Raw genomic sequence first — 15,720 nt, 5'->3', positions numbered from 1 at the left:
ACATCTAGTGAGTCCTCACACCTTCATTCACTCAGCCCACACATGCTTGCCAGGCGCCTGGCACATACGTCCCAGCACGAGGTGCAAATGCAAACACTGTGCTGCCCTTGATGCTTGGATGCTAGTGCAAGGGGCAGAGAGCAGAGCCAGAGTCAGACGCAGACACGTAAGCCTGCCGTCGAGGACCACCAGTGTCAGGAGGAGACACTGCAGGGACGGGGCCTGGCGATGGGGGCCAGGGTGCGTGCAGGACACGTGGTCTGGGGAGACCTGTCATCTGAGCCGACAGCTGAGAGGTGCTGGAGCCAGCCTCGGAAGAACAGACAGACAAGGGGTCCTGGGCAGGGAGATGCCCTGGGCAGGGAGACACCCAGGCCTGTGCTGAGTGGGTGAGGCGAGAGGAGGGGTGGAAAGATGCATCCAGGTAGCCCCAGGCAGGGCTTGGACTTCCAGGCAGTGAACAACAGATGGCCTGCCCAGAGTGCTAGGGTGGGGGTGGAAGGTACCCGTGAGTGCGCCCTGTCCCACAGGGGTGTGAGTCCAAACATCCTGGGGCTCCTGGGACCTGGCTTCCCTCCCAGGGGTGTCCCACGGGCTGAGCACCAGCAGGTGTCACCAGAGACTGTGAGGACCTCCTCCAGGCGGGGCCTCGGGAGGCAGCAGAGCCCTCGGCCGGCACCCAGGCACCCTGGAGCCTGGCCCCCTCAGCCCTCGCGGCTCCCCCGAGTGTGACCCTCAGCTGCGGGCACCTCAGTGTGTCCCCTCTTCCCTTCATTCACGTTCAGCAAGCGCCCACCGTGATCAGGCACCACAGAGTGATTGGCACAACCACAGGCTCCCTGTCCTTGCCTGCCCAGCAGACGAGGTGGGAATGGGCCACGCGAGGTACCAAGGCCCCTACAGTGACCGCAGCACTGGGATGCCTGGAGGCAGGATGAAACATGGGGCCGAGCCGGCTGCAGGTCAGTGGCGAGTGACCCCAGGCCAGCAGGGGAGGAGAGGAGGAGGCCGGAGGAGAGTGCCCACAGGACATGCGGGCAAGCCCTGGGGGTGGGGAGGAGCATGGGCACCAGGCTGAGGGGCGGCCAAGAAAGGGAAGAGCAGGGACGAGAGGGGATGCGGGGGGGGGAGGCCCAGGAATGGGCGCTGGCAGCCGGGGTGCGGCGGACACTGCCGGTGGGGGTGGGGGCCGGCCGCAAGGCCAATGCGGGGGCTCCTGCAGCAGACGGGGAGGGAGGGCTGGGGGAAGGGGCTGAGCGCAGGCCAGACCCTGGGCCTCTTCTGAACGCAGTGGGCGGGCCGGCGGCAGGTGAGGTGTGGGGTGTCCAAGCAAGGCAGTGTTTTGTCCGGGGCACCTGGGCACCTGCAGGAAGAACCAGTGTGGGGGCACAGAGCAGGGCTGGCTCTGGACATTTACACGCGAGCTGCCCTCAGGTATCACAGCAGCTGATCCACAGGCCTGGCCTTCAGAGCTCAGGACACAGGCCCTAGGACTCAACATGGAACCTGTTGGCACACAGATGGTGCTTAGAGCCTCAGGGTGGGAGAGACTGCCCAGGGCGGAGGGGGTGTCCAAACCAGGTCCGGGGCCTCCGACGTTCAAGTCCTGGCGAGGTAGGGGGATGGGTGTGCGGGGCTGTGGTAGGAGGAGAACCAGGGCTGCGAAGGCCGCGGAGACGTGCAGGGGACGTCTCGAGCATCAGGGAGGGGTCCACGGCCCAAACCCACACACTGGCCTGCCTGCCCATCACTCCATGCGCTGTGACAGGCACCACGGGAAGCATGTTAAACGCTGTCCCCTGCCAATGGGACAGGTCACACTTATCACGGGACTTGGCATGGCACAGGTCCCTGTCACTGAGCGGGGCGCCGAGGCTCAGGAGCAGTGGGTGCCAGGGAGACTGGCAGGGCAGCAGCCACGTCGGAGCAGACTTTCCCCCCTGACCTCAGGGTCGGGGGTCAGAGAGCCCATCCCCATTGCCCCGGGTGGTGATGGACAGGGGGCTCTTTGGGGGAATGCCGGGAACACCCACAGGCCCCAGGTGCTTCCAGAACATGTCTCTTTTCTTTACAGAAGTCTCCCTCTAATCATGTTGAAGATTATTTTCACCAAATACATCAGGAGATGCTCATTACTCCTCAAAGCTGGGGCTCCCCGAGAGCGTTGTGGTCAGACTGTCCCCTGGCTCATCTCGACGCCAAGCTCACTGGTCCAAGGAACTCCACACACCTCCAAGTACAGTCACTTTGGAGGAAGGAGCAGTCACTGCGCATCTCCGCACACTGAGCACATTCACACACTACCTCCGATGGCTCGGCCAGCCAAGTGCAGTCTTCTCAGGACAGGAAACAGGGACCCACAAGAGTAAGTGGCCTGCTCCCCAGTAACAGAAGCCACAGCCGAGGGTCCAGGCTCGGGCACAGGTTTGTCTGCCGACTGTGTCTCCCAGCATGCACTCCACCGGGCTGCTGTGTGAGTGGCCAAGCGAGGGGTCAAGGGATCCATCTGTAGGACAGGCCATGGACCCTCTAGAAGCCCTTCAGTGAGCAGGACGTGTGAGCCTGTGACATGACTTGGGGGCAGGGCGGGCAGGGACAGAGGCCATGCAGCACCAGGATGGGCAGAGGCGCGTGTTTTGTCGGGAAGCTGCAGTCATCAGGCTGCTGGCCTCTCGAAGGAGCAGGACCTGAACCAACATCTCCTGAGTGGCCAGGCTCTGCTGGGACACCACTGTGGCCCGGATGCCAGGGAGGCCACATGGGACAGACAGGGGAGAAGCTGCCACCCTCCCAATGTCCAGGCCCAGGAGGTTTCATTTAACCCTCTCAACACCACCCTTCCTGGCGGATTCTGTCATTCCTGCTTCCAGATAAACTGAGGCTCAAGAAGACAGACGGCCCACCTATGACCATAGGTGTAGGAAGGGGCAGAGACAGGATTCCAACCAGGTCCAGGTGAAATGCACACCCGCCACAGCCTGCCCTGCGCACCCTCAAGTCCGGCAGGTGGAAGAGGGACTTCACGGGGAAGGAGAGCGGCGAGTCGCAACTGAATTCTAACACAGAAGCTGACGCGGGGTCAGGGAAGGCCCGAGCGGCCCTGCAGCCTGGCCCTCTCATTCTGTGCATAAGGAATCTTATGCCAACAAAGGGAAATGCCCCACCGTGCACCCCCCAGCAGAGCCACGCCGGGAATGGGCCCTCATCCTGGCCGGGCGGGCACCCACAGCCTGACCCCATTTCCCAAAGGCCCCCTGAGGCCAAACCCAGGAGACGCCAGCTGCAGCGGGTCCTACAGGAGCATTGGTCCTGGGGATGACGGCCTGGGGCTTCCAGCACCACGTCCCCCCAAAGCTTTGCCTTCTGCCCTTGGTGCCACCCTCTGCCCAGGCGCCCTGCCTCAGGGTAGCCCCACCGCTCCAGCGTGGACATCCCTTCAGCGCCCTGCCCACCCCAGCGGAGGGCGTGAACTCGGGCTCTGTATGCCGGGCACCCTCCATGTACTCAGCCTCCCCAGCTGGTCTGCTCAGTCCTAGAACCGAAGCCACACTCTCGGCATCTCCCCTTCAGGCTTCTAACAGGTGTTAAACAAGGCGGAGTAGGTGAAGCACCGAATTCAGCCTAAGGCCTCGGTGCCCTCACGCAGCGTGGTCTGCCTGCTGCTCCCAGCCACCCTCACCATGGGGCCGGACGAGGAAGCTAACACCACGCAAATCCCATCCGCCACCGTCACCCACAAGCCCCGAGCGTCCAGGGGATCAGAGAGGGCAGGGGGACCTCCTCAGGGCCCGTTTCATACGGCCCAGGGTCCTGGGTGACGGGCTGCTGAGAAGGCCTGGACATGGTAAGGAAAATACCCCCAACCCTTCTCTCCCCTTCTGGACGTGGGTTCTTTGTAGATGGAGAAACATAAAAGCTAAGGAATGACCAAGTGCCAACTTGGCATGGATGCGCAAGAGTGCCGACAGGCCTTTCCCTCGGGCCCCACGGGCAGGAGAGACTTTCTGTGGGAAGGGCGGGGGGAGGGGGCAAGGAGCAGCGGGCAGAAGGCCAGGGTCCGGGGCGGCACCGACCCCAAGTCACTCTACGGCCAGGACACATCTGCCCTCAGTCTTGGGAAAAGAGAAAACTGGCTGAATGAGCCCAAAATGTCTCCCCACAGGGACGTCCGCCTTGGCTGCTGGCCTGGGGCTGTCAGGGGAGACGGGCAAACAAGATAAGGTGCTGTGTTTTTCTAGTCGTGGCCACATTCTCTCCATTAGCATGTGGCCTGGGACCAGACGGGTCTGTGTCCCCTCAGGGTCACATCCCCAGAACCAGAGCTCCAATGGCTGGAGGGTGGGGGCTGGGCTCAGCCCCCCACCTCACTAGGCCCCTAATGCCTGTGGGAGCAGAGGGCAGGGCCGGGGGTCCCATCACCGGGTCCCAGGTCACTGGGCAGAGGGGGACGTGGCTGGCCCCTCTACTCATTTACGCCCGCCCTCCTCCCCGGAGGGCTGGTGGACGTGGCTCCTGGGGCAGCTGTGGCTATGTTCCTGCAGGGAACGCTGGGGGGCTGGTGGGAAATCACAGCCAGGCGTCTATGAGCAGAGCTGGGCAGCCTTCCCTCCTTCCTGGACAAACCCGGGGGCGAGAGCAGAGCCGTGACAGAAGGCAGAGGAGGGGCGCCCAGCACACACTGTGACAATGGGGCCACCGCCCCAGGCTCCCTTCTGTCCAGGGCACCCACCCAGGGCTGCATGCCCACTGCAGGCTGCAGCCACCTCTGACAATCTGCAGCCAGAGGGGCCAGCCTGGGAAGTCTGGGGTGGGCATACTAGGGGCACCTGCCTTTTCACTCCTCCATGGCTGTGCCCACCCTGCCACCTGCAGTCCGCACGGGGCTGCACCTGCTGTCCCCACGCCTGGAGAGCGAGGCAGCTGCCAAGCCATCTTCTAGCTGACCAGGGACAAGCTGCCCGTGCCTCCCCGTGTGAGCGTCACACTGTGCCGGGCTGGCTGCTCAGCTCTCTGCCCACATTCCCTAACTCCCAGCCAGCCCTTGCACCTACCACTCTGCCCTTCATCCCCCTTCTTGGGGAATGACCCTCCAACTCCCCAGTCTCCGTCGCCGGCTCACCAATCCCACCAGACCTCCTTCTCTGTCTGACCCACTGCACTTAGCACCATGTCCTCATAGTTCAGCCATATTGTCACAGATGGCAGGATTTCCACAATCCGATGGGTGAATAGCATTCCACTGTATGTACACACCACGTCTTCTTTACCCGCTCAGCCACAGAGGGCACTCAGGCGGTGTGTGTCTTGGTATTGTAAATACTGCTGTCATGAATATGGGGCACAGATGTCTTTTTGAGTTAGTGTTTCCATTTCCTGCGGATATGCTCCCAGAGGTGCAATTGCTGCATCACATGGTAGCTCCAGTTTAAATTTTCTGAGGAAGCTCCATCTGTGTCCACGGCGGCCGCCCCGGTTCACATCCCCACCGTCAGTGCGCGGGGCTCCCTGCGTGTTCTTGTCCTGCAATCTTTCTGACCGGTGTGAGGTGCCACCTCCTTGTGCTGTTACTTAAAATTTTAAAGCTCTAGCTTCTTTTCTGGTTTTCCCTGATACAGGAGCTCTGTGTGCATAGGGCTGTGAACATGCATGTCCCGTCAACGCCTGCAGCCTGCGCTCGTGGTCTGGGGCTCATGGAGGTGCTGTAGCGACCGAGCTCTCCTGAACCCCTGAATAAAAGGCTGCCAGGGAGCCACCATGCGGGGTCTCATCCCCGTGTTCCAAGAGAGGAACCTGAGAGCCGGACACTCATGTGACTCCCTCGAGGACAGTGGGCCGCAGCGAAGAGTGACGGCAGACAGGTGCCCACCTCCCGCTCCGTGCCAGGTGCTGTTCTAATGACTTTTCATGCCGTGCCGCATTCCGTCTCCACAGGAGTAGTGGGATTGCTGCACCCACTTTACAGGTGTGGAAACCAAGCACACAGGTGTGTGACAACAGGGTGATAACTGCAAGTAGGGCTCCGCTCTGGGTCTCAGGAGTCAAGACCAAGAAAGGAAGGAAGGGCACGCGTGAAACCCACATAGTATTGTATGTTTTAGTAAAAGGAAGACAAAAGAAGTGAAGATGAAAAACAAGAAGGGAGGGAAGGGAAGGCGGGGGGAGGGTCCTCTGTGCCCCAGCATTGTGCCGGGTGGTCGCCGAAGCTCTGCTCACTCTCTCTTTCATTCCCAATTTCTTAATTGGAGTGTAATCAATGTACAATATCACATTGGTGCTGGTGCGCAGCAGGGGACTCACATTCGTACACGTTACGAAGCGCTCACTACAGCAAGTACAGTCAGCATCTGTCACCGCGTGAAGTTCTCGTGGTATCACCGACCGTATTCCTGGCGCTGTGACTTCCATCCCCACGAGGTTTTTATTGTGGGGCTGGCAGTTTGTACCTCCTCATCCCCTTCCCCTATTTTGCTCCCCCGCCCAGCAGCCCGCCTGGAGGTCTGTTCTCTCCCACCGTCCTTTCCACCTACTTTCCTGTTGTGTACACCTCCTTGGTTGACAATGAATTATTTTTAGATACTTAAGGCCCTTTGCAGCCTCCAATCAAGAGACATCTTGTGGACGGTTGTGCTGGGACATCCGTGGCCGGCCCTCTGTCCACCTAGTGATAATGGGGTACACCGCACAGGCCGATTATCCGTTTGCCATTGGCGTGACTGACTGATGAGCCAGAGATCCCAATTAGAGGTTTCTAGCCCCACCTTCCTGAATGTGGGCTCTGGCGTCAAATTCACACAAAGCAGAACAGGTTGAGGCTAACCAGGGGTGTCGATCGACACCCCAGCCAGCTTGGCCACTGTCCTCCTGGCCCCCAGCCCCAGGTCACTGTTGGAGGCTGGGGCCTGGGGACAATGGATCAAGGTCTCTGTCCATTTTACCTCTGAGCTCCAATGTGCAGAGAAATCATGGGCTGGACAGGTTATTTCCACAGGCCAGGCCTAGACTTCCACGTCCGGGATGCGGGACGAGGAGCGGGGTGGACGGGGGCTGGGCCCTGGGGTCGCCGGGCTCTCTGCCCTACAGTCCTGACCCGCCTTTTGCCTCCCCTGGGCTCGGGCTGCAGTGGGGAAAGTGGGCGCAGGCAGCTGGGGCAGGGTCCAGGGTCGCGCGGCCCACACGGTCTGCGGACGTGCACGGGGTCTTCGCAACACGCCTACGGGGAAGGCGGAGACTGAGGCTGAGTCGCCTGCCCACAGGCGCCCAGCTGGTAACCCACAGAGCAGGGAGTGTGTGTGTGTGCACGTATGTGCCTGTGTGCCTTTGCTTGAGTGTGTATGTTTCTGTGTGTCGGTGTGTGTCTGCACATGTATCTGTGGGTGCGTGAGCTCAGAGGCCAGGGTCTGTGATTAAAAGGACAAAGGCGGGTTTCCCAGCACGAGGAGTCACTGGGGACATGGTGCTTGACAACTGCTTCCCTCCAGCCTTCCAGGGAGGGTGAGGTCACAGCAGGGGCAGCACATTCACCAGCCACACTTCCAGGAAAGCCCCTAGTCACTGCGGAAGCCCCACGTCCCACGTGCCCTCTGACAAGTGTGAAACAAGTTCAACCAGGAAAAGGGCAATGTGAGAGACACTCAGAAGTGCAGAATTTCTCCAAGTGCTTAATTACAGAAATGTACCTTTATATATAGACATGTATTTATATAGACTGTGTATATGTATACATCCTTTTTGCAAGTAGTAGCAATTTAGTCGTGGCCACTATAATTTATCCCTTTATCAGCTCAAAACTAAAACCACTGTGTGAAACGCAGCCCAGCCACAGGGAGCTGGTACGCGTGGCATGACATGACCCCAGTACATGACAAGGCCCCACCCATGTGGATGCATGCTCCCTTTGACTTGGGATGGCACTGGGGACACATGACCGAGGCTGACACAAGGCCCCCAGCCCTTGGCAAGGGAAGGATTCATTCTGATCATATAAATCATGGAGCCGCGCCTTCTCCCACTGGGGCATGAATCCCCATCTGAGACCCGAGAAGCGAGGAGGATTTCTTAGGGATGTGTGAGCGACACCAGATGACACGTAGGGGAGGCATCTGCATACAGAGGAGGTGGGCACCTGGGTATGAATGATGGTGACCAGCACACAGAAGAGATGGGGAAAGGAAAGATCCGCCCACTCAGCCCCGAAGAGAAATCTGAGTTCCCATCGAGTATCCTACCCAGGGTCACTGCAGGAGTCAGTGGCAGTAACTTCACACCCAGGGTCACTGCAGGAGTCAGTGGCAGTAACTTCACATCAAAACACACATGGGGTGAGTGAACTTTCTCTGTCCATGGCCAGAGAGGAAATACTTTAACCTCTGTGGGCCATGCCGTCTCTGTCACAAAAAGTAGCCACAGACAGCTTGTGAGCAAGGTGACCTGTAGTATTCCGACACAACTTGATCTGTAAATGCTGGTGCCTGGCCGGACTGGCCTGCAGACCGCAGGCCGCTGTCACCTGCTTTGGATCAAGGAAGGTCTTGCTTCCTGAACGGGCCAGTGTTTCTTTCAAAACTCATGCTGGTAAACATCTAGGCTCTGCAGGATCCCCGTCCTGGGACAGGAAGCTCAGATCCAGCCATGCTATGTTTGGGGACTAAGATTTTTGGCATATTCTCTATTAAAGAGGCTTGACATAAAAATAATACGTATGATGGTAATAGCACAATAATAACCATAAGAACCACAATAAATTATTCGCCAGATTGGTAAGTATCACCTCAGTTTTACCGACAAGGAAATCAAGCCTCCGAGAGGTGAAGTCCCTGGACCAGTGTCCCCAGCTGGCGGGTGGCAGGGCTGGGATGCTGCCACAGTCCCTCTGCCTCAGGTCCAAGGTCTCAGGGAAGTTAGGCACTGAGATGGCACCACCAGTGTGCCAGGCTACAGGGGCAGCCTGGTCTGGGCACGCTCCCTCTGCTCTAGGGAGTACGTGGTAATGGTGTCTTCACTTTACAGGATATGGAAGGCTTAGAAAAGCAATTTGTCCAAATAAACAGAGGAACCTGGATATAACTCAGACTTTCAGATGCAAGTCTATCTGTGGAACCCAGATGCTATGAAGTCGCAGCTCCTGAGGGAGACACGGCAGGGTGCGGCCCAGGACTTCCCTGAATTCCGGTCCTGCGATCCTCTCTCTCACCCTGAACCATGCATTCTCAAGGGGCTGATATCACCTCCAAGGGGCAAAAGTTGCTTTGTGGGCTGTGGCAAAAAGGTAGAGATTACCAAGGCTCACGGCCCTCCACAGCTCAGAGCATGGACAGACAGACACCGCACATTTGTGGTATTACAATTTCAGAGGAGGCAATCAGGAAAAAAAACCATTTATATAGGGTCCTAATTTATAAAAGGTTGAGATACAGTACCAAAGTATTCAACTCAATCACCTTTCTGGAAAATAATGTACATACACATATCCATATACATAGAATTTACACACATGCACAACATGCACATATGTGCACAGGTAGATGTGTGCGCGCGTAGTGAGAGTGAATGCTTGCATGGCATGTTGGCGAGGCCACCCTTGTGCCAGGCACTGCCCACCCCAACTGGTGAGATCCTGGCAGCGCCCCGGGAGGGAGGGCAGTGGCCGTCATCCCCTTGTATCCGTGAAGAGCGGGGCAGAAGGTCCGGTCCCTGGCTGCCCGTCTCACAGGGGCTGAGGGGCAGGGCTGGGCCTTCCCAGGCACCAGCACCCGCACCACGGCTGCACTAGCACCAAAGGGTCAGGAATGTGTGAGCCGCCTGTGCAAACCTCTCCTCGGGACTTATGCAGAACCAGTCCCTAGGCACACGGCGTTCAGGCTGAGAAAGCCCATTCGGCCCATCACGGGAAACCAGAACCCAGGAGAGAAGTGGGTGATGGTTGGCGGGGGGCATTTGGGGCAAGGGCGGTACGTGCCCCCAACAGCGGCACAGGGCGCCCGCATTACACAGGCCGGAAGAGGGACTCGGGCACAGCCGTCTGGTTCTGGAATGTGGGTCCTGGAGTGCCAGCGGACACAGGGCCCAGGTGGAGACATGCAGGCAGCGGCTCCCAGGGGGTCCCCTCTGGGCAGGCCGGCCGGGCAGTCAGGGGGGTCTGTGCCTTGGTGTATGCAGCTCAGAAGTTGTGGGTAGTTCTAGTGGCTCATCATTTTCAGTAATTTTCTGATAAACTTTGCCAGCACATAATTAGAATTAAAGCAAATTACTTTCCCTTGGGTGACTCGGTCACACGTTTTCCCTGGAGGGGCTCCCAGGGACCTTCAGCTGAAGGGTGTGGCCTTGGCCTGAACTGCTTCTCAGGGCTGGTGTGGTCCCCAGGGCCAAGCCACAGACATCCACTGGGGGCCCCACAGCCACAGCTGCCGCTGCCACATATTCCTCCCAGGCCTTTGGACCCAGGGGACCAGCTGGGTGGGTCACCTCATGGCCACATCCACGTTCCCAGATGCATGCATGTCCGGGGCAGGGATGGGAGGGAATGTGTGTGTGTGACTGGGGGCTTGTGTTATGTGTGTGCATGCCCTGAGCTTACGCGGAGTCTCTGGGCCAGGCAGAAGAACATGGGGGCAGGGGCAGGAGCGTGCTCAGGGAGGAGCAGTGACCAGGGTCAGTGCCCTCACCAGGGCTGTGCCTCCTTCAATGACCTCGACATTCAGGTGCAGAGGGAGATGGGGCCCCAAGAAACTCCCCCTAACATCTAAGCTCAGCTGCCCAAGAGCTAAAAGACAGGATCTGGGAAAGTGTCCCTGCCCCTGGGCAGAGGGATAGAGGACCACCGCAGTGTCCCCAAAATAGAAGGAGGTGGAGGCCCTCTGGGCATGGCCAGCCGGCATTCCACAGGCTCCCTTGTGGCCACCCGATAAGCTATATAAAGTTTGTTTTGTGGCCACAACAGAGCCTGGGCAGAGAAGGCTCTTAATTACAGCCGAGGCCCTGGGTCAGGCTGTCCGCAGTCTCCGCCCCACAGGCTGCAGGAAGCCTGGCCGGGACGGGCCCCGCGCTCCTTGGCAGGCCACAGGGAGGCAAGGGTGGGTGCCGCGATGCAGAGACACCTCCCTGCGGGAGCCCAAGGCCAGGGGCCCGGTGAGCTGCATGCCAGAGCAGGCCTTAGCGGAGGTCGCTGGGAGAAGCCACAGAGCGGTGGCGCCAGAAATACCTCTCTGATCACACCGGCCATTTGTCACCGGTGCTGTTGCTATTCCATTCATAGGTATGAAAACATTCCTTTTTATTTATAAAAATGAGGATGAGATTTCAAGTACTGTGAGCTCCATTCATTTGTCCAGCAAACAGCCATGGGTTGCTGTGGATGAGCCGGGCCCTGTGAGGCGCTGACAGGGTCCGTAGGGAGACAGCCGACGAGCCTCAGGAAGCATGGCCTGAGGATGGACTCTCAGGCAGTGGCTCCCGAACCGAATGAGGGCTGTGACTGCCGGCTCCCCGGATCCTGGATGCGCACTGTGCTACCCATGCCGGAGGCCGTTGGCGACGGAGCCGGGAGAACCGGGAAACGTACTCAGGGGACTGTGGGGAGACCCCGAGGGCAGGGTGGGCTTAAAGACGCTTTCTGATACCACAGCTCCCCAGCGAGGACTCACAGCCTGGTCAGACAGAGGGGGTACAGCCGCAGTCCTGCCCCCTGCCTTCTGGGCCCCTGTGGGGAGTGGCTCCAACCCAGTCACCTCCCCAGTGAATCAGGAGCAATCATGGGGCAAACGTCAGCACAGCTGCACTACTGGGGGCAAGCACAGGCTAAGTCACAAATGTGCCGGAAAAAATAAGTCAGCAGCATCACGTTATGCCACCAGCAGCTGTGACAGGTGGCAGAACGCGCAGCTGGAAGTCTAAGGAAGGACTCAGCAGCGCCGAAGAAAGAAGCGGAAGGCAGGTCAGGTCCCCAGGTGGCCTGAAGGCATTTGCACTAAGTGTGGCTCCTACAATGGTCACCTCGAGAAGTTCCGCCCAACGCCTGCTCCTGTGCCCACACCATCGCCCTCACCAGCTCACCTGCCCACTCTCCATGGGGCTTCCAGACCAGACCAGCCGGGGCTCACAGACCTCACCTGGGCTGCCTCAGGGCCGGGAACCGCATCATGCCACCCCAGACACGGGCCCTGCACCTCCTGTGCCCTGACCTGGCATTTAGCTTCCCCTCTGAAGGGGAGCCCCAGGGAGCCAGCTGTGCCTCAGGGCCGCCCTGCTTCCCTTTTGAGGCCAAGTTGGATGGGATCGGCGGGCCCCGCAAGCCAGCGGACCTCAGCGCATCAGCAGAAGCATGGGTATCATAAGGAGCTGGAGGGAGGAGAAAGAGCCTCACAGGAGGACCTCATATGTCACGTTAAATTGTCTGGTTTTAAAAAAAATAGAGGAAACCAGGTGAGATCAATATATCCAATACATTATATTTAATCCCACATTTCCAAAATATTATCATTTAAATATGTAAACAAAATAAAAACATTCATAAGATGCTTTACCCTCTTTTTCATGCTGTCTGCAAAAGCCACGTGTGTATTACTTGCAGCCCTTCTCAGTTTGGACCTGCCTGGGAAGGGTCAGTGGCCACGTGTGCTGGCTGGCAGGGGTCTACAGCATCCTTTTCTCCCTGTACAAAACGTCAGTGTCGACACCCGCCCAGCAGGCCTTGGGGAGGACAGAGTGACAGTGCCGTGCAAAGAGCTCTCCCCCTCCGGTTCTCGCCAACAGAGTTCTCCCTGGCTTCTGTCTGGCCCCAGTGGGGCCAGGTCGGGGTCCTTCTCTTCGGCATGTGGCATGAGTCAGCCTATCCCAGCCAGCCTGCTTTTCAGACCCCCATCAACTTTCAAACTCTAGCCATTTGTCTCTGCTCACCAAAATTCAGATGCATTTAATATTTCAGCTATCGTTAAGCTATGTTTCAGACGTGCTGAATATTCTTATTCTTTGCATCTGGAAGGGGGAGATCATTGTAGAAGTACTTGTGATGTGCCCATCGCAAGAGCACACGCAGCATTACCAGCCAGGCCCCTCTCTTAGCTCCCCTTTAAATGATATTTGGGCAGTTCCTGCTATATACCAGCCTCTGCTCCAGGCGCTGGGGAACAGCAAGGAGCAGTCTTTGCCCCCTCCGTCACCATACCCTGGGCACTGGCATGTGCCCCAGCAGAGGGCTCCGTCAGTGCGTGGCTGCTGAACGGGTGACGGACTGAGCTGAATAATGGTACCTACCGTGCCCAGTCGGGTTGCTGAAGCCTGAATGGACAGATTCGACTGAACCAGGTGATCGCTACGACGTATGGCTGTCAAACACATGAATGACTAGGTCGGGTCAAACTGAACGATTACTGTGTCAAGAACTCCACATTGTTAGATTTTCCGGATCATCGGTGTGAAGCTCTGTTCGGAGCAGCTCACACTCGGGCTATGAAGGCCCCCACGGGTGTCTTCTATGAGCCAGGGGGTTTCTGGTTGGATTTGGTGACGCGCCTTGATCTAATCTTACAACACCCGTTTCAGAATGTTACTGTTAGCTATTTTATTTTGTTTTGCTTTGTTTCTAATTGCAGCAACTGTAAGGGGATTTTGTTTCGTTTGTCACCAGAATAGAGCAGGCCCTCATCAGCTTACAGCTGTATTTACAAAACAGATTCCCTTTAGACGACTGAACATAACTTCAATCTCCCATCTATTTGGGCATTTGGAGGAGCCTGGCTGTGGTGAATCCATGAGTTTCCCTCCATGTTATCACGGGGACATGTGGTGTCCTAGGCCGGCCTGAACCTGTGCCCCCTTGTCTTGGTTGTGGCCCCCGATTTTCCTACACAGACCAAACCCTTGTCCAAATGTTGGGCAGGGCCATGTGGAAATGGCCTCAAATAGCCTGTTTCTGCTCCTGGGCCATGGGAATCGGTCTGGGAGAGTCACGGGGCCCACACTGTCTATACACTAAATCCAGGCCTTCAGGTCAGTGCCCTGCCCTCCCTTAGGGTCTGAAGCCTCACACAGCTTCAAGGTTAGCTAAGTGTGGTCTCATGTTAGCAGCTCCAGTTTGCCCCACATCTGCCCTCTCCTTCTCTCTCCTGCCCCAAGTCCCGAGGAGCTGGCCTCTGTGACTGCAGTGCCGGGACGCCCTTGCTGGAGGGCCCAGGCGAGGTCGGGCCAGCGGGAGGCACTCACCAAGCGGGAGCAGCTATACCCCTCACAGTGGTGACCACACCTCGGCCAAGCACTCCCACCGTGACCTCTTGGGGCTCTGGGCACATGCCCCTCCTTTCAGACGGCTGACTCCTCCTGCCGCCAGTTCCCTGCACCTCAACACCTCCCTTCTGTCTGCCAAGAACGGAGTCAACACCAACAAAGAAGCGCCTAGAATGAGCAGATGAGTCCTGGCCCCTTATTCAGGCCCAGGTGAGCCGTGTGTGACGTCACTGCTCTCGTCTCTGAGTGGGTGGAGTGGGGTCTCCAGCTGCCGTGACCACTATCACCACCCCCAGCTCCGAGCCAAGGTCAGTGACGGTGACATCCGAGTGCTGGGAGGCGCAGTGGGATGCCGCCGCAAGTGGGGGCCTAAGGCTGGGCACTGTCCCCAGCCGGCCTATGTATTAACTGGGCAGCAAGTCTCTGACATTCCCAGAGCCATCCTGTGGACACAGAAGTTCTCCCGAGCCTAGGTTCTGCCTTGCCACTGTCTAGAACCAGTCTGGAAGGCTGGCAGGATGACTAAGTCAGTGGGGGCCTAGGTGCTTCCCTGGGCCCTGCATCCTGGCATTCCAGAATGGCAGCCAGGTCTCATCGACCCTGAGCCCCAACACTGGATTTCTTCCCCTCGGCCGGGTCTTGTCAGTCCACATTCTGCGCCAGGACGCACCTACACGGATCCTCGGCCCGGCCAGTTCAGAGAGCTGCAGCGGCCCGAGTGCTCGCATCTATGAAAAGGGGGCTGTCCTTATCTCACGAGGTCGTGACGGGCTAACGGCAGCCACTGTGTAAGTCCACGGCCAGTGCCTTGCGCAGTACAGGATCGGCTGCCCTCACTGCCCCCTGCGCGCTGACTCCCCCACCTGTACGGTCGGTGCTCGGCCTCCCCCAGCACTGCTCCCCAAGTCTCCCCAGCAGCCTTGTAAAGGGTGTCCCTTTTCCTCGCTGTCCCGCCTGCGTTCCATTCGCACACAGACCTGTCCACGCCATGCCCCTGCCTACAGCCTCAGTGCCTCGCCTCAGCACCAAGGCCCTCCTGTACCGAGCCTGATAACCAGACAAAGCCACCAGTCTCCGCCTCCTTTACCGCGCAGGCCAGAACTATTTCACACCGTCTCTCAGTCTGTCGTCCTGCAACTCATGCTTGTCCTTCTAAACCGTCCAAGTGCCACCTCCCCCAGGAAGCCCTCCTCATTTGCAGGACCACCGCCCACCAGAACCACGGCAGGACCCACCCCTGAGGCTCTGGCACCTGTATTAATGCCACTCTACAGCGTCACATTGCTTTCCATGTGCTGTCTTGCCACCTTGACCATGACGCCCCGAGGGCAGGGCTGTGTTGTAGTTTCTCTACAGGCCCAGAAGTCAGCACAAGGCCACGCACAAAGTACATCCCCAGAGTCTGTGAATAAATAAGTGACTAAGCGAGCCAACACCGAGAGAGGAGTCACAGGGTGGCAAAGAGCATGGCACCTGAACCCTGGTAAAGAGCGCAGGTCTCAG

At 58.3% G+C, this 15,720-nt stretch overlaps 1 protein-coding gene and 1 long non-coding RNA gene across 2 annotated transcripts in view; one reads left to right on the top strand and one right to left on the bottom strand.

Moving 5' to 3' along the window:
• COL22A1 (collagen type XXII alpha 1 chain) overlaps nucleotides 1-15,720 on the bottom strand; it is a 236,818-nt gene that overhangs the window by 195,865 nt on the left and 25,233 nt on the right. The gene's annotated exons all lie outside the window — the stretch shown is intronic.
• Nucleotides 666-13,134, top strand: LOC140848063 (uncharacterized). The gene is made up of 3 exons (XR_012128623.1): nucleotides 666-962; nucleotides 2,075-3,844; nucleotides 5,616-13,134. It is a non-coding gene; the product is annotated as an uncharacterized lncRNA (long non-coding RNA).

The sequence above is a fragment of the Manis javanica genome, chromosome 2 (assembly GCF_040802235.1).
Source record: "Manis javanica isolate MJ-LG chromosome 2, MJ_LKY, whole genome shotgun sequence".
Taxonomy (NCBI): Eukaryota; Metazoa; Chordata; class Mammalia; order Pholidota; family Manidae; genus Manis; species Manis javanica.
The sequence above is the reverse complement of the archived record's forward strand: the minus strand, read 5'-3'. Positions and strand labels throughout refer to the sequence as shown.